This window comes from Lontra canadensis, unplaced genomic scaffold (genome assembly GCF_010015895.1).
Source record: "Lontra canadensis isolate GAN:19392208 unplaced genomic scaffold, GSC_riverotter_1.0 scaffold57, whole genome shotgun sequence".
Taxonomy (NCBI): domain Eukaryota; kingdom Metazoa; phylum Chordata; class Mammalia; order Carnivora; family Mustelidae; genus Lontra; species Lontra canadensis.
The window spans coordinates 7,094,389-7,111,491 of NW_022631051.1; the positions used below are offsets into that span (position 1 = coordinate 7,094,389).

Consider the following 17,103-nt stretch of genomic DNA (forward strand, 5'->3'; position numbering starts at 1 on the left):
CACAAAAAGTTTTATAGATTATCACAAATGATCACCAAGAGTAAGATAAGTCTAGTGGGCTTCAAAACCAAAAAGAAGCTCACAAACTATTTCTAAATCTGACTGAGCTAACTAATCAACAACAGAGGAGCAATTAGTTTGACTTTGAACTCAGTAGTTTTGCCATTCACCTAAATATAGTTATAGATAAGAACAAATATAAAAATGCATAACTACTACGGTATTTTCTTTTCCTTTTATTCTTCTGTCTCTCCCCAAAGCTAATGTTTTGTTTAAAATCAATTGTTTTCTATATGATATTCAAGGGTTTCGAAGATATTGGTACCTACAGACCGGGACAAATAGGATGGATGGTTTGGTTATAAACAATTAAATGAGTGCTCATGAAAACATGGAAATCAGCAGTAAATGCTCACACTTTAAGTATGTGAGATTTTTTAAAGTCCTGTTCATTTATTACACACTTGGTAATTGACAATTAACTTGTATAAATGGTTATTAAGCTTTGAAAAGTCTATAAAGCAAATTAACATCACAAAAGAATGAAAATCCTTGTTTGAGTTTATCCCTATCCATGCTCCACTTTCTAAATCTCTTTGAGGTCAAGAAAGAGAGGTTTTTGATTATTGCTCTAAGTGAAAATAATTGAGATATCCTAAATGTTCAAAATCAGGAACTGTTAAATAAGCATGATATTTAACTCATGTTAATGGTATACAGCTGTTATGTAATAACTATTAAGACTATGTAACAAAATAGAAATGCTATTATATTGTAAGACTTAACAAGAAAAACGCAAAATTCACGTACATGTAGTACCACAATTATGCACAAAATACATAAAAGTGGGTAAAACCAAAATACTTCAAGAAGCACACTATACTAAAAAAAAAAGTGCACTATTTATCTGAAATTCACATTTGACGGAGAATCTTTAATTTTATTTGGCAACCCTAATATGAGATGAAAATGCCTGCACTAAATTGTAAACATTTAAAATACTTTAAGTGTAATAATTTAATCAAACTAGTTTGTGTCCTAGGTTGAGGATAAGGATAAAGAAGAGAATCACAGCCTATAAAAAGAAGCTTCATTCTTCAAAATGACAAAATATGAATATATATGCACATTTTGGAGAGAAAATTTAAATATCAATAAATAGGGGTGCTTGGGTGGCTCAGCGGGTTAAAGCCTCTGCCTTCGGCCCAGGTCATGATCCCAGGATCCTGGGATCCAGCCCTGTTTCGGGATCTCTGCTCAGCAGGGAGCCTGCTTCCTCCTCTCTCTCTGCCTGCCTCTCTGCCTACTTGTGATCTCTGTCTGTCAAGTAAATAAATAAAATCTTTAAAATAAATAAATAATGAGAGACTATGGACTCTGAAAAACAATCTGAAGGGTTTGAAGAGGTGGGGGGGTGGGAGGTTGGCGGAACCAGGTGGTGGGTATTAGAGAGGTCACGGATTGCATGGAGCACTGGGTGTGGTACAAAAACAATGAATACTGTTATGCTGAAAATAAATTTAAAAAAATGATTAAAAAATAATAAATAAATATCAATAAATATTTTCACTTTTCATTGGTTTGGAATAAACTTCTCAGACGTACTTTAGAAGGCAACATAAAAACAGATCCTTGAACAATGCAGAGGTTAGGACTGCTGACTCCTGCACAGCTAAAAATTTATGTATAACTTTCGACTTCCCAAAACTTAATTACTAAGAGCCTACTGTTGACTGGAAGCCTTATTGAATGACATGAACAGTTGATTAACACATATTTTGTACATCATATGTATCATATACTGAACTCTTACAAGAAAGTAACATAGAGGAAAAAAATCATTATTAAGAACATCATAAGGAAAACAAAGTACATTTACAGTACTGCATTGTATTTATTGAGAAAAAGAAAAATAGCCCATGTGTAAGTGGACCCACGCAGTTTATACCTGTGTTGTTCAAGGACCCACTGGAGTTGAAAGGAAAAGTATGTTCACAATGTTTAGAGCTGGTAATAATAAGCCTGAGAAAGTATCCTATAAAAATAGAGTAGCTGAAATAATTGCTAATTTCCAAAATGTATCATAAGAAATTTTCTAAGAATAATAAAAGTGAAAAAATGAGGGTTCCATATCTTACTTGGTATTAGATTTTGGAAACTTCTGAGGCTGTGGGACTTCCCTGATGGGCAATGGATTCAAGCCTCAGAGAAACTAATAGATGATGTACTTAGGAACCTTGAGAAGAGAGCTTCCAGAAGGCATGAAAATACTCTTCCGTAAAGCTTGATTTGTTCCCTGGATGTGAATGAGTAAGATTTGCAAACTCCCTTTCTTATCCCATGGTACTGAGTTGAAAATCACTTTCCTTGTGGAAGAGAACTATACCTAAAGTTAAAAGAACTCTGGTTAAATCCCAGGAAGGCCTTCAAACTTCAAAGTCATCAAAATGCAAGCAAAAATAGAGGACGAGAAGCTAAATGACTGAAAGACTCAATATGGCCAGAATTATAGGAGTCATGATTTTATTGAGCACCTAAGGGAAATAAAATTTACATTACCACCTAAGGACACTCTCAACAATTATGCCAGTATACAGATTTCACAATCTGATTTGTAAATAGTCAACTCAAAGAATTTGTCTCACTGGCTGGTGAGCTCACATTTTAATCTTGCGAATCCTCAAAGTGAGGATTCTGAAAAGTGAGACAGGACTAGTGACAAGAAGTGCAACTTTTCTCTGTGAATAGGGAGGCACAGATCCTGTGCTGAATTACAGAAGTTCAATGTAATTAAATGAGTCGTTTAGGACTTTTTCCCTACATTTGACTCATCACCTACACCAGTAAGTCTTAAAATTTCCAAAGCCTAAGAATTAAGTATTTCTAGCTGAGACAGACAGAAAATTGGCCTTTGGATGTTTGTCTATGGGATAAAAATGTGGCATCAACTTGAAAGACCCAGCTAACCTTTGAAAGAAGGTTGGATGGGAAGAGTCTGTGCAATCAATGGGGTTCTTCTTTAGGTGTCAGTCTTCTCCAGGAGCACCATCAGGTCCAACAGAGGGACATGAAGTCAGTGCCCTCTGCTTCCAAAAGACTGAATTCCGCAAGGATATTCGTGCTCAAATACAGCTGTTCCAATGCCAAGGGATACAGAGGCTGCATTCAAAGACATTCCTAAGAGCAACTTGCTGGCTTCTCTTCCATTGATTCAGAATACTAAGCTTTCCGTTTATTTACTAGTTGGATGGCTAAGCGTTTACGTTGTCAGCACACATGTACCAATTTTTATATTCCCTTCAATCCCCATAAACTTCTCAACACATGCCACAGAATTCGCGTTTATTTTTACTGCTGCTAAGTCCACCATCTACTCATTCCACTTGTGTAAATTACTTCTTGGGGTACTGTTATCAGCACAAATGGGCACGTCTGAAGCATGGCTTATGCCAACCACCCACCATCAACAGCCAGATGCGAACCCGAGCACTCGAGTTTCGCTTTGCGTGACCTTTACCACTACACGCTCTGCCTCTCTAATCCTGGGCTTTTAAGGGGCACTGGGTCTCAGGTGTTGCCCAAGCCTCGCCCTCTTCCACACCTATTTCCTTTCTACTTCACTGCACAATTGATTGAGATGCTGGGAGAGAGAACTCCGAGATGTGTTAGCATCATTCACTTCCAACGGGCCTAAGTGGAGGACAAACTATTCCAAACAGCAGTAGAACAGTAGACACAATAGTGACACTCGATCGATCGCACCTAAACTTTGGATCTCATTCAAATGCCAAACAATGCCGGGACGTTTCATAATAGAAATAATGTAAAAAGAAAAAAAAAACACCATCAGGAAGTAGAATAAGAAGTATGAGAAACGCCTCACATGCCCTTATGTCATTGTAAAATAGTTTCCTAAGGATAAATTACTGGCACAAATTGTGAGTGAGTGCCATTGTTTCACAGTGTTTTAACTTAAAGAACTAGTCCGATAAAAAACATCCATCAGATCAGATTAATTACACCAAAAAGAGCCTGAAGCACCAGACTCTGTTGAAAGAATCTGCAATTCAAGTAATATGGGTGGATAGCAGGCAGAGAAAGACCCAGGCCAAGAAACAAAAACACTAATCTATAGACAGGTTTTCAAATCCCCCATCTTGAGGGGTGCCTGGGTGGCTCAGTCGGTTAAGCCTCTCTGACTTTTGATTTCGGCTCAGGTCATGGTCTCTCGGTTTTAAGATAGAGCCCCCATGGGGCTCTGCACTCAGCAGGGAGTCTGCTGAAGATTCTCTCTCTCTTCCTCTCCCTCTTAAAAAAAAAAAAAATTATAAATCCCTGGCTTGAGAACAATTGAAGCCTAAAAAACATCTCTCTCTAGGGAAACCTATATCCTGTCACATGTTATGTAACTGCAGTTTGCTTTGTCCAATCTCTAAAGGGATATAAATTTAGAAGAAGGACAGAGCTAGGAGAGTTGAATGAACATTCTTACTGATTGAAAATAACACTGGGGGCGCCTGGGTGGCCCAGTGCGTTAAGTCTCTGCCTTCGGCTCAGATCATGATCTCAGGCTCCTGGGACCGAGCCCCACATCGGGCTCTCTGCTCACTGGGGAGCCTGCTTCTTCCTCTCTCTCTGCCTGACTCTGCCTACTTGTGATCTCTCTCTCAAATAAATAAATAAAATCTTAAAAAAAAAAAAAAAAAGAAAGAAAAAAAGAAAACAACACTGAAAAGATTAAAAAAAAAAAAAAAGAGCTCCCTGGGTGGATGAAGAGAGAAGTGACAGAACATTGACAAGTGATTACAAATAAAACCAAGTTACTCTGGCTCAAGTAAAAAAAAATCATCAACTGATAACTGTTTTTGCCTAATTAAGTTCTCAAAGAACTGCGTGTGTGACTTTCTCACAATTAATTGCTGAAGTTAACTTGGTCTCTATGGTTTATATGAACAATGAAATATGAAGACAGCAGGCTTGCAGACTAGGGAGAAGGCAATGGAACTTGGTTCTTGAATGTAACTCAGCGTTCGGACCGCCGACGTGTACTTGAATCTGAGCCCTGCCTCTTGTCGTGGCCAGCACGTGGCTGTGCCAGGATAATTAACGTAGGAGGTGACTATTTCAAACAGCTTTCTTTCAGTGGCTTAAAATATACTAAACTACTAGTCTCAGAATTTCTCAAGGTAGTTTCTCAAGTTTCAATTGTATGAACGTGAATGCAGTGGGAAAAAACCACAGCTTGGAACGACTCACTAGTTGATAGTTCATAAAACTTCAGTGGTTTTGGTAATCAGAATATAAGTTTAGGGGTTGGGTTTTTTTCCCCCTATCTTAATTTGGAATGGTTATAAAATAATCAGGATAATTAGACTGCATCCAGCAGAACCAATCACAATTGCCTAGGGCTCAACGTCTCCCCACCTATGTTCTCAGGCTGCCATCATAGTGCCAATCCGCCTTCCAGACCCATCTGTAGTTAAAATGACCGCCAGCCACAGTTTCCACCGACCCAGAATAACACCAAGTCACACTTAGTTAATAAGTCACCCAATCTTCTTTTAAGCTTCGTGTCTGTTACAAAGCACTGGCAAGATCATACCATTGGGACCCAGGTGTGGGTTCAGTGGCATCTATTTTTAATGAAAAATATTTACCACGAATTAGATTCTCCTCAGAAAGACATTTTTTGTTGCTTTACATTGTTAGCTACATTTTCTTGTTTTCTTTGGTGTGTTTTTCACATTGTTAGGGAAGTTAGGCATCGGGGCATTTAAACAAGACAAATGCTTACCCACTTGCTGGTTCCCACCCAGGGAACTGGCAGAAGGAAAGGAGTGCAACACATTTTATCAAGCACATACTGTCTGTTGGGAGAACAGGCAGGGCTACCAAATAGGAAAAGAAACAGCTGATTCTACCCACCATGCGTAAAAGACTGCTAAGCACCCTGTGATCCCGAACCTTAAAAATAAAAAAATTAAAAAAGAAAGTTTTGACGGGGCACCTGGGTGGCTCAGTGGGTTAAAGCCGCTGCCTTCGGCTCGGGTCATGATCCCAGGGTCCTGGGATCGAGCCCCGCATCGGGCTCTCTGCTCAGCAGGGAGCCTGCTTCCTCCTCTCTCTCTGCCTGCCTCTCTGCCTACTTGTAATCTCTGTCTGTCAAATAAATAAATAAATAAAATCTTTAAAAAAAAAAAAAAAGAAAGTTTTGAAGAATTATCAGCAATTCATGGAAGTTCTAGTTATGCAAATCAAATCTAAATCTAACGACATATCTTTGTAATCATGGTATAGGACTTTGAGGATATTCATGTTAATATAAATCAAATACCTAACTCTGCAAGGCCACATTACTATTTCTATTGATCTGTAGTTTTAGGACGTATGGTTACGTGTATTTTTCTAATGACAAAAATATGTAAGTTAAATCACATCTTATTTTGAACAAATCATCTCTATGAAGAAATATAAAATTACATTAAAAATACAAAATTCAGCAAAACATCATGCTGGCTCTATTTTTTCCATTAATCAGTTAAGTTGATGGGAGTATTATTTCAACTTCACGTATCTAAGGAACTAGGTTTGCTCTGTAATGGCTCATGCTCCCCAACATTCTCAAGTATCTCTTGGCACATCTTTCTTTCAAATTCCAAAAGATATTATGACCTGAAAGGTCAAAGTCTTCTCTGACACCAAATGTGGTAAAGCCATGGAGACTACCCGTATTACAGCATTAGATCCAGCAATGACAGAACATACTTATACGTATTCCCATGACCAAAATGTAGGCATATTCAACCTTTCATTTATCTATAGATAAGTTGTCCTTTGTGAACTCTCAATGATTCATTTCAATGATAATGTGAACTAAACATATATACTTTGTGACAAAATCATGCATTACATGAGAAGACTTCTTTCAATCTCATTTAGGACTTTTTCAGTTTTTCCAGTGCCTTTCATAGACATTATCATGATTTGCCTTCTAAAAGTCACAGATTGAAGCAATTAGTCAAGGACTATCTTGTGACCTCTTTCAGCAGATGCAAATGACAATGAATACCATCACTAAGAGTTTTATTTCACAAGTTTTACATAAAATACTAAACGATAATTTTCCTTCCTTAAAATTCCAGCCCAGGAATAAACATTCACCCATAGCTTCCACCTCACATGGTTGGTTGGTCAGTCTTTTTATTTTAAATCTAATGTCACGGTAATTTATAGCAATACTGCATAGAAAACAAAAACCAAACTTCTGAAATAAATTCTTCAAAATAATTATTCACCAGTGGATTTTTTTAGTAATAAAAAGTGAGGTGAAATTTATTAGTAACATTAGTAGGGAGGGAAAGCCTCAGAGTCTTGTCCTTGAAAGTAGCAAGCTTTCTACAAGACACAGTGATAAACTCTTCCTCATCCAAGAGCAGACAGCAGGGTCATTCTAATACACTGATAGTCTAATTTTATAAAATCCTTACATATTGGAGTTTTAAAGCAAACAAGGTAAGTCTTTATAACTTAATTCCTTGAAAATTAAAGGTGGTCAATACATATAAAATCTGTAGGGTTTTTTAAAAAAGTAAGCAAACAGAATATTAGTCTTTCATTGAGACACACACAATTATACTCCCCCTCCCATCCAATATTGTACAAGCTTAAAGCAGGTAAAGTAGCTACTTTAATTACCAACACTTCCCAGTGAAATGAAGACTTGCTAATTCCAAGAGGGAAAAAACTGCCATAAGCTTTTTAATTTCAAAACAAGTAAAATTTCACTAAATTGGGCTACTTGGTAGAGACCATTCTGTGCTAGTACAAAGACTGACCACTGACTACCTACGACAGAATACTTTCATTTTCAAGAAACATAAGTAGATTTAATTGAGTTAACCTCTACACCAGGCAGAGATCCCACAGCCTCCTTTGCCATAAAGATAAACTAAGCAGAACACAGATAAGTATATGTAGCACTCTGCCTGAGAAGACAGGAGATATTTTCAGGAGATATTTGTTGGATAAATGAATAAGCAACAGCCTGCAGAGGACATTTCAGGCAAACTGCACTTGAATATGTGAAATTTACTTAACAGGAGACCAGAGCTTTTGGCAACTTTGTATTATTCCTCCAGGATCGCAATGGCTATTATGTAAGGGCCCAAAAGGAATGAAGACAAGGAATTCATGAATTTAATTCCTAGCTCTTCCCAGCATTTGCTGTTACTCAAGTAATGATTTCTTGTGTCAGCTGTGTAAGAAAATATAGCAGTGCTGTGCCAGAGGAAAAACAATCCAAAAATGCTAGCTGAAAACATCTACAGGACATGTGCTAGTGACAGATGTCCTTGAAGAAATGTGTAGATTGTGGAACACCTTAAACCTTAGCAGTTAAAGCCATGGGTTCCTGGTGAGGACAGTTAGACAAGAGGAAGCACCATGAGCATGACCCTATCCAGCCTGTCCCTCTAGACAGGAGTCGAGACCCTTGTCAGTGCACCAGCAGAAGCCTGACTCCAGGCAGGACTAGACCCTCAGAGATGACAGTATGGTCCTTCCCCATTGGCAGAATTGAGAAAATCTAGCAGGAAACACAGGCCCCTTTATCTGTTCCTCAGCATAAATGACAAACTCTATTCTAAAAGCTACATTTTATGCATTGGATTTTACGTGGTCAGATTTTCAACTTAAAACGGTCTGTCTGGGAGCGCCTGGGTGGCTCTGTTGGTTAAGCGTCTGTCTTTGGCTCAGGTCATGATCCCAGCTGGGGTCCTGGGATCGAGCCCCACCTCGGACTCCCTGCTCAGTGGGAAGCCTGCTTCTCCTTCTCCCTCTGCAGCTGCCCCTGCTCGTGTGCTCTCTCTCTCTTTCAGATAAATAAATAAAATCTTTAAAAAAAAAAAATCAGTCTGGCAGAAATGGAGAAAATAGATGGAAAGATCCAGATTAGGAGCATTCATAAGAGTCAGTACTTGTTAAGAATCTTTCTTTCTTTCTTACTTTCTTTTTTTTTGTGGTTTTTTTTCTTTTCGTTTTTTTTTTTTTTTTTCTTTTTTTTTTTTTTTTTTTTGTAGCCTAGACCAAAACTCCAAAAAGTGTATCAGGAGCCCAGGTCCGGGTCCAGCACCGTCTTGACATTGGACCACAAAAAAAGTTCATTTGGGGGGCTCCTGGGTGTCTCAGTGTTAAGTCTTTGCCTTCAGCTCAGGTCATGATCCCAGGGTCCTGGGATCAAGGCCCTCATTGGGCTCCCTGCTCAGTGGAGAGCCTGCTTCTCCCCCTGCCTTCTGATTCTTCTGCCTGTGCACACACACTCTCTCTCTCTGCCAAATAAATATGTAAAATCTTCCAAAAAAAAAAGGTAATTTTTCTGAGTTTTCATTTTCTCATGTAAAATCTATTTCCTCCTTCCATTACCTTGAATGTAAAGTCAACATAGTGTAAGGGCCTATTTAGCCAGAGCGATGCCATCCCGTTAAACAATGACTTTGTTGTTTATACAGTAAAACTTAAACTGTCCCTGCCCCCCCTGCCCCCAGGGGGACTTACTTAAAACAAGTCCCAGAAACGTCCCAAGTAACAAAGCCCAAATACAAAGGTGGGTCGGGCCAGGTGGAGGTATCCAATCGGTGGGGGCGCATACTGTCTCCCTAGCTACCAAGGAGTATGGGCCCCGCCCTTTGGGTGCCTTTTGGGCGCCAATTCTGACCAAGGTGATAGGCTAGTTCAAATATCTACTATAGGGTAAATTGTAATTCAATTGGTCACTTAGGTGTGACCTAGCAGGACTGTGCAGCTTTCTCTATGTTACAATCTCATTGGCCACCTGTGCGTGGCCAGGCCCAACCACATGGCCTTTGCCCTTAAAAGCTAGTCTGTAAGGCAGAGGGTTGTCGCCTCTTTGCAAGAGATGGCCCTGGCCGGTCAATTTGATTCTTGAGGCTTGGAGCGAAATAAAGCTTTGCTTGACCTTCGCTTTTTATCAGTCTCGCTCCTTTGACCATGGACCCAACAACAGTAATACCTATTTCTCACAGCACTTGCAAGGACTAAATGAAAGAAGAATGCTTAAATAGATCCAGGAACACAAGCAGGCATACATAGGTAAGTACAGAGGTACCCTGGGTCCTCCCTCTGCCAGGCCGCCTGAGCTCTGCGGTGGGGTATGGGATAAAGACTGGAGTGAAAAAGGAAACTACAGTCCCTGTCCCTCTTGAGCTTATAATGCAAAAAGTCTATGAACGTTTTTATAAATTGCAATAAGTTAGATAAAGTCATTGATAATTGGTCATCAGTGTTGTCATAGCCCTTGCCATGATGAATGCAGCATTTCAACAATTTTAAATTCCAACTTTTGCCATTATCTCCAGTTACATGAGGAAGGAAATAAGTCATTCCTATCACATATACAACAAGATCACTCTGTTTACTGACACAACTCTTGCTGAGTGCTAAAGGACCAGCACACTTCATTAAACTGTTGCATTGTTTCCTCCACAAAGCTGTGGAAATGGAGACACACTTCATTCTGAATACAGGATTGTGCTTCAGGGAAGAGCCTGGTTTTGTGAAGCCCTGTCATAACCACAAGGAAAGAAAGAAAGAAACTTCAAAGCCAGATTAAGCAGCTCCTTGCCAAAAAAAGAGACTCTAGCCCAAGACTAGACAACCTTCTAGCCCTGGATGACAATAACCTTGGATCCTCTTTGTGAGCAGTGCCAAGTTTTCCGAAGTGTTTAGAAGTTCCCTTGAACCAAAGCCCAATCCAGAACCAGGCCCTAAGTCTCTTCAATTCTGTGAAGGCGGAGAGAGGTAAGGAAGCTACAAACCTTGCCTCTGCTTTTAACTGAGTTTATGGAATATTCTAACTCCTTTGCTGTCAATTCAACAATCTTCGCCAGAAGATTCCATCTCAAGAAACCACTTTCTTTGCTCATCCATAAGAAGCAGCTCTACATCCATCCAAGGTTTATCATGAGACTGCAGAAATTCAGTCACAACTTCAGACTCTGCTTCTAATTCTTCTCTTGCTGTTTCTACCACATCCGTAGTTACTTCCTTCCCGGAAGTCCTGAACCCCTCAAGATTATCCATGAGGTTTGGAATTGACTTCTTCCAAACTTTTTTTAATGTTGATAGTTTGACTTCTTCCCATGAGTCATGAATGTTCCTAAAGGTGAATTTAGAACGGCAAATCCTTTCCAGAAGGTTTTTCATTTACTTTGCCCAGATGTAGCAGATGATTCACAAGGTATGGTAGCTATTGCCTTACAAAATGTATTTCCTAAATAAGGCGGCTCGAAAGTCAAAATTATTCCCTGATCCATGGGTTGCAGAACGGATACTGTGTTTGCAGGCATGAAAACAAGAGTAATCTTGTACGTCTCCATCAGAGCTCTTGGGCGACAAGGAGCTTTGTTGATGAGCAGTAATACTGTGAAAGGAATCTTTTTTTTTTTTTATGAGCAGTAGGTCTCAATCATAGGTTTAAAATATTCAGTAAACAATGTTGTAAAGAGATGTGCTGTCATCCAGGCTTTGTCATTGCACTTACAGAGCATAGGCAGAGTACATTCAGCATAATTCTTAAGGGTCCTAGGATTTTCAGAATGGTCAGTGAGCTCTGGCTTCAATGTAAAGTCACCAGTCGCATTAGCAATGAACAAGAGAGTCAGCTTGTCCTTTGAAGCTTTGTAGGCAGGCATTGACTTCTCCTCTCTAGCTATGAAAGTCTTAGACGGTATCTTCTTCCAGTATGAGGCTGTTCTGACTACACTGAAAGGTGTTTAGTGTCGCCGCCCTCCTGAACTGTCTCAGCGAGACCTTCTGGATCACTTGCTGCAGCTTCTACATTGTTTTTTCCTTCTCATCTTGCACTTTTATGTCAGCCTCTTTCCTTAAGCCTCACAAACCACCATCTGGCAGCTTCTAACTTTTCTCCTGAAGCTTCCTTACCTCTCTCCGCCTTCACAGAATTGAAGAGATTCAGGGCCTGGCTCTGGATTGGGCTTTGGTTCAAGGGAACGTTGTTGCTGGTTTGATCTTCTATCCAGACCACTCAGACTTTCTCCATGTCAGCAATAAGTCTGTTTAGCTTTCTTATCATTAGTGTGTTTACTGGAGCAGTACTTTGAATTTCTTTAAGAACTTTTCCTTTGGGGGCACCTGGGTGGCTCAGTGAGTTAAACCTCTGCCTTCAGCTCAGGTCATGATCCCAGGGTCCAAGGATCAAGCCCCACATTGGGCTCTCTGCTCAGCAGAGAGCCTGCTTCCCCCTCTTTCTCTCTGTCTGCCTCTCTGCCTACCTGTGATCTCTGTCTGTCAAATAAATGAATAAAATCTTAAAAAAAAAAAAAAGAACTTTTCCTTTGCATTCACAACTTGGCTAAATGTTTGGTCCAAGTGGCCTCACTTTTGACCGGTCTCAATTTTTGAAATGCTTTCCTTACTAAGCTTACTCATTCCTAGCTTTTAATTTAAAGTGAGAGAACCGAAACTCTTCCTTTCACTTGGACACTTAGCGGCCCCTGTAGGGCCGTTAATTGGCCTAATGTGAATATTGTTGTGTCTCAGGGAATAGGGTTGCCCAAGGAGAGGGAGAGAGACAGGGAACGATCTGTCACTGGAGCAGTCAGAACACACACGTTTGTTGATTAAATTCATGATCTTATGTGTGCCTGGGTCATGGCACCCCAAGACAATTACGATGGTAACATCAAAGATCATGATCCCAGATCACCTTAACAAATAGAATACTAAAGGAAAAGTTTTAAATACTGTGAGAATTACCAAAATGTGACACAGAGACACAAAGTGAGCAAATGCTGTTGGAAAAATTGCGCTGAGAGATTTGCCAGATACAGGCTTGCCACGCACTTTACATCCATGAAGTACAATAAGGGGAAGCACAATTAAAGGAGGTCTGCCTGGAATCATAAAGAAACGCACTAACAGGAAAGGAATGGGAGAGTAATAAGCACGGTGGAGACCCTTCCAGCAGGGTGGCAGGGCAGGGCCTGAACGCTGGGGCTTCAGGTGGTGTGGAAAAATGTCCCTAAGAAGTGACAGTCACACTGAGGCCTAGTGGAAGCTTCTCCTTAGAGCAAACAGCAAAGGCAAACACCTTAAAGAAAAAAAAATCTGTATCTGAGTTTTGCAGACAATTCCAGGGTGGTCAGAGTGTGCAGGAACCACGGACTTCATAGGGTCAAGATGGGGAGTCAGTCTTGGTTTTTTAAGTGCAATGAGAAGGGGCACCTGGGTGGCTCAGTTGGTTGAGCATCAGACTCTTGGTTCCTGAGATCATGATCTCTCATGGCTGTGGGTGCCCACACTGGGCATCAGTGCTCAGCTCAGTAGGTTTGATATCCCCTGTGTCCTTCCCTCTCCTCATGCACTTGTGCATGTTCTCTCGCTCTCTCTTTCTCAAATAAGTAAATAAATCTTAAGTGCAATGAGAAAGCCCTGGAGGTCTCAGAGTGGAGGGGTGACGTCTCTCGAACTTCAATGTAAAAGATCACTGTGACCCATGTGTGGAGAAGGGACTGTACAGAGGTGGAAGACACAGGGAGACCCTCAGGGGGCCACCGCAGTGTTCAGTCCAGAACGGACAACAGGGATGTTCAAAGAGGTGGTCCGGCTGATTGTAACCCCCTGCTTTTTCACTCTGGCACTGCCAGGCCTGGCAGTGTTTATAGCCTGCTTATATGTAGGTCTTCTACAACAGCTGGAATATCTAGCTTCTCAGATGGTTTCCCTCCTTTCGACCACTTTGCTTTTAAAACAAACCATGGTACAAACAAAAGTCAGCAATTATATATAAGAAAAGAACAATCCTAGGGCGCCTGGGTGGCTCAGTGGGTGGAAACCTCTGCCTTCGGCTCAGGTCATGATCCCAGGGTCCTGGGATTGAGTCCCACATCGGGCTCTCTGCTCAGCAGGGAGCCTGCATCCTCCTATCTCTCTGCCTGCCTCTCTGCCTACTTGTGATCTCTGTCAAATAAATAAATAAAATCTTAAAAAAAAAAAAAAGAAAGAAAAGAACACCCCATTTATCTGTCCATCAGACAGATAAATGGGACCACCAATCAGGGTTGGCTTCCTGACAATGCTTAAAAGGAAATTGGAGGTCTTCTGAAAGGTGTCCTCACCCCAGTGCTGGTCTACCAGTTAGTCCAAAGTTTCTATAGACCTCTCCACTATGTGCTCCTCAGAGCACTGGGGCCAAGGGAAACAAGTAGGGATTCTGTGGTCAAACAGGTTTGGGAAACTGTGTGTTATACCAAATTCTTAGACATTCATCATTTGCATTAGATACTAAGTTCTGAACAGTGTCACCATAAAGAACATTGACATTTATTTCACCCTATTTTCCCAAAAGTATCTAACTGTGAAACTCTTAGTATCTACTATAAAATACTGGATTAAGATACTGAACGTTTATGTAAAATGAAAATATTTCCTGAGAGGAATTACATCATTAAATTCAAAAAGCCCCATGGGAAAGGAAGAGCAGTAGATGATTTACTGAGTACCATTCTCTCTGAGGCACAAAGTCGCCCCTGAAATGGCTGGGATAGCATTTAACACTCTGTCTCTGTGAACAACTGAGTCTCAAGCCACCAGGGCTGGGACAGACAGCTGATCTCCATATTCTGCTCCCTGAGTTTGAGACCAGACTTGGCCAGGATCATAAAGTGAGCATGTGACAGGACGATATCTATCTAGAATCCAGCTGGTCTACCAAACCTACAGAAACACATTTTCAAGGGCGCCCTTCCCCTGCAGTTAAAATCCTAACCTGTACCTTCAGAAACAGTCGGGGAGCCCAACAGACCTAGAATCTTTGGAATCTTTGTTCTACTTTAATATAAAGTCTGTGACTTTGGGAAAATTACTAGGACTATCTAAAACACAGTGTTTTCACCTATAAAATAAGACAATGCATACTTTGGAGAGTTTTAAGAATGAACAAGGAGCGATATAGGCAAAATACCTGGGACCTAGGATCCAGGTTTCTCCTTTAGCTCATCTGTTTCTTTTGCATTCCTCATAGTGACATGCATAAAAGTCACTTTTTAAATTGTATTAAAAGACTGAATCAATCAATCAACTATTCTAAATCATTTTTCATATTTAAAGTACTTCAAATTTTTCACAGCAAAAGCATATAATAAATTCTAGATATTTTACATATTGAGGTTTATTTTTTAAAAGATTTTATTTATTTATTGGAGAGACAGAAAGAGAGAGAGAGAGCATGAATTGGGGGAGAGGCAGACAGAGAGCAAGAGACAGACTCCCTGTGAAGTAGGGAGCCCAATGTGGGGCTTGATCCCAGAACCCCAGGATCATGACCCGAGCCAAAGACACACACTCAACCGAATGAACCACCCAGGCACCCCACATATTGAGGCTTCAAATATGCCAGGCTCTTCTAAATTTAATCCTCTGAACAACTCTGTGAGATAGGTTCTATAATTATTCCCATTTTATACATGGGAAAACTGAGGTGCAGAGAGTATAGAAGCTTACCCTATGTCACTCAGATCCCATGTTGCAGAGGTGGGATCAGACTAATCGGGGCTGGCTTCATACCAGGTGCTCAGCTACCATTGACCTGGTATTTAACTCCGAGTAGTGACTTTCTATGACAGAGTATGAAATTGACACTAAGGTGGAAAAATTAGACAAAGTAGAATGTGAGAAGCGCTTTAGTTTTTAAGTAGAGTCAAGGCCTGCCTTGATTTGACCCACTCTAGAATGGTTCAGATTAATAGCTCTGACTGTATGAAAATATGCAAGATTTTTGCAAAGGTGTTTGAATTCCCCAATTGTGTCAATTAATTATAATAAGCAAGGCATCAGTTCTGAGTTAACAAATTATTGTTTGCCACCTTGATGAAATATATAAAGTCTGACTTCATTTATCGGCTCCTTCCTTTCTCACATAGAGAAATTGGCTAACATCTGAGAAGTGTCACATATACAAATGTTAATGCACAAAAAAAAAATTAAAAAAAAATAAAAAGCAGATTCTGGAGAAAGACAAAGAGAAAAACAAATACTAATGAACAGATTCAGAACAATTCTGGATTTTGTGAGTCTTTCTGCTGATGTTCAAGTCTTTATTTGAATTCCAGTTAGTTAACACACTGGGTTGTATGAGTTTCCGGTGGACAATATAGTGATTCAACTCTTCCAGACAACACCCAGTGCTCATTACAGCAAGTGTGCTTCTCAGGCCCCCCTCCCCTCTGGTAACCATCTCTATAATTAGGAGTTTGTTTCTTAGTTTGCCTCTTTCTCTCATTTTTTTCCCTTTGCTTGTTTCTTAAATTCCATGTATGAGTGAAATCGTATGGTATTTGTCTTCCTCTGACCGACTTATTTCACTTAGCATCATACTCTCTAGTTCCATCCACATAGTTACAAATGGCAAGATTTCACTCTTTTTAATGAGTAATATTCCATTGCGTGCATGTGTGTGTGCGCACATGCACGAGTGACATCTTCATCCAATCATCGGTTGATGGACACTTGGGTTGCTTCCATATCTTGGCTATTGTAAATAATGCTGCAATAAATATGGAGTGCACGTATCCTTTTGAGTTGGTGTTCTTATACCCTTTGGGTAAGTACCCAGTAGTGTGGTTGTTGGAGCATAATGTAATTCTATTTTTAACTTTTTGAGGAACCTCCATACTGTTTCCCAGAGTGGCTATGTCACTTTGCATTCCCACCAACAGAGCAAGAGGGTTCCTTTTTCTCTACAACCTTGCCAACATCTGTTTTTGTGTTGTTGACTTTACCCTTCTGACAGGTGGCTTTCCACCAATTTTAATATATCACAGGAGATCTGTGAGGAGGCTTACGACCCCTTAACATCCCTTCCTGGAAATTAACAGGACACTACATTTGTAACGTACCTGCAAGCTCTGCCCTGGAATTCCCAGGAAGGTTGTATAAGATACCTACTAGCAATGCAAATGTAGCTTCAAACTTTGGGTCAATTATATTAAAACTTCATAAAACTCAGTTTGACTTTATTGGGGGCTAAGCTGAAATAGCACAGCCCATTGCCCTCAGATACTAGAAATC

The 17,103-nt window shown here is 40.2% G+C and overlaps 1 protein-coding gene across 2 annotated transcripts in view; it reads right to left on the reverse strand.

Annotated features, from left to right (window-relative positions):
* The window catches only part of PIEZO2 (piezo type mechanosensitive ion channel component 2), a 458,183-nt gene that overhangs the window by 421,599 nt on the left and 19,481 nt on the right, over positions 1–17,103 (reverse strand). The window lies entirely within an intron of this gene.